This window comes from Arachis ipaensis, chromosome B04 (genome assembly GCF_000816755.2).
Source record: "Arachis ipaensis cultivar K30076 chromosome B04, Araip1.1, whole genome shotgun sequence".
In the NCBI taxonomy this organism is placed as follows: Eukaryota; Viridiplantae; Streptophyta; class Magnoliopsida; order Fabales; family Fabaceae; genus Arachis; species Arachis ipaensis.
Window position 1 is genome coordinate 82,628,336 of NC_029788.2, and position 2,059 is coordinate 82,630,394.

Here is a 2,059-nt window from a genome sequence, read left to right on the forward strand (position 1 = left end):
TATTTTTTTCGGTCAAATCAATTTTTCTAGCCTAATTTTGACAAAAATAACACGATTTAATCGATTATATGTGTTAAATTTAATTATTAAAAAATATCTTTAAAAAAAGACGTTTTAGGCGTCTTTATCTGAGTGACTTCCAATAAAATTTTGTCCTCACGAATTATATTTTTAATTTAATTTAAGTTCACTATAATTTTAGAGAGGGATTAACTGATATATGAAATGTTACTTTAGAAACTAAATAAATTGAACATTGTGAAAAGAAGAAAATTAAATTAAACTAAAGAATAGATGAACCTATTTTGAGAGATTTGTCTTTGTTCCCATCACATCGTATGTTCTCTACTTATAGAATTAAAGAAAAGAAAAACAAATCTCTAATCGAGGATGCATATTTATATTTTTATTTAGTTTATATTCTTATAATCTTGAGAATAAGTTCACACTTAGAGGAAAATATCTATGAATTATATCTCCGGTACGAGTTGAGAGATGGATCGGGAATTTGAGGGTCGAAGCGGATGCCGGATTGTCTGACTGGAGCAATGGGGGGAGGTACATGCAAAGACACTTCGACGCTCAAGTCAGAATGGATCTAAGAGGTATAAGGTGTGAGGAATGAATGAATACCTGGAGGGACCTAGGTCCTCTATTTATAGGTGACGGTGGTTATCTTATCTTATCTTGTTTGGTTAAGATAAGGGAGACGTTTGAATTCGAAAGTCGGTTAGGAGTCCTAGAGGGCCGGTTTTGGTCCTTCTAGAAGAGTCTAGTGGGTCGGACCCGGGTAACCGGGTTCGGGTTTGTTCCCGGGTCGTGGATCCGTGGGTCAGATCCGTAACAGTTGCCCCCGCAGCGGGAGAGCGAGCAAGGTTGGTCTGTCGCTGGGAGACGTTTTGACCGCGAGCAGGGTCTTTGGTTTTCTTCGGATAGTCGTTTGATTTTTCAAGGGGGGAGCCGGTGTGTCGGCCCTAGTTTGATGGTCGTTTTGAGGATTCGTCTGGCCATTTTAGCCGTGACGCGTCTCTTCCGTGCTTGATGCGCCTATTGCAATTTTCAAGGCGTACTTTATTGGTTTCTCTTTCCAAGGGGGCATTTATTGTGAGGGAACGTTTTCTAGGTGTCTTTTCCTTTATTGCCCCTTATGCGCCCTTTTATTATTTAGGGTTATTTGCGTCTTTTCTTACCCCTTTTGAAACCGTTTTTGGCTTTCCACCTCACTTCCCTCGTTCATTTCATTTTCCTTTCATTCTCTCTTCTAAAAAATTCTCCTTCTCTCTGTGGTGCTCTCTGGTGTTTCTTTGAGCTGCTGCTTCTGCTTCTCAAGCTTTTTTCAGGCTCTTTTTCTGCATTATCAGGTTGGTATGCTTCGTTCTTTCATGTTTTTATTTTTGTGGTGTATCTGTTGTTCTGTATTTGCTATGCGTTATTCTGCCATTTTCCTTTCATGCTGCATTCGTGTTTTTTGGGTGGTGGTATTCGTGTTTGAAGGGGCTGAGCACCGCCGTGTTGGTTCGATAGTGGGTAGTAGGTTTTTGTCTTGCTTCTGCGTAGGGTTAGTAGGCTGATGGTGGTGCTCCTCCCTGTTTTAGGTATGCACCGGCGGAGGAGTGAGGGTCTGGGTACTCCGATAGCCCCTTCTAGGGGCGTCCCCGCTCGTTACACTTGGGTGACTAGCGATGAGTGGGGCGTTCCGTCGCGGATGACGGAGGCAGATCTTCAGAGGCTCCGTGATCAGGGGGCGATTTGTGGCGGCGGCGACGCGGAGCGGCAGTACAAGCTTGCCCTCCCAGATGCCGATGAGCGTGTTTGCTATTTGAATCTCGATTCGCCCACTGTGTCGGACTGGATGTGGGTTTATGAGTCGATGTTCACTCGGCTCAGTGTGCGATTCCCTTTTTTGCCATTTGTTCAGGACTTGCTGAGTCGGTGTTCCGTGGCGCCGTCTCAGCTCCATTCGAATAGCTGGGCCGCCGTCCGGTCTTTTGAGCTGGTGTGTCAGTATCTCGAACTTCCGGTCTCTGTTCCTGTTTTTCTCTTTCTTTTCTTATGCACT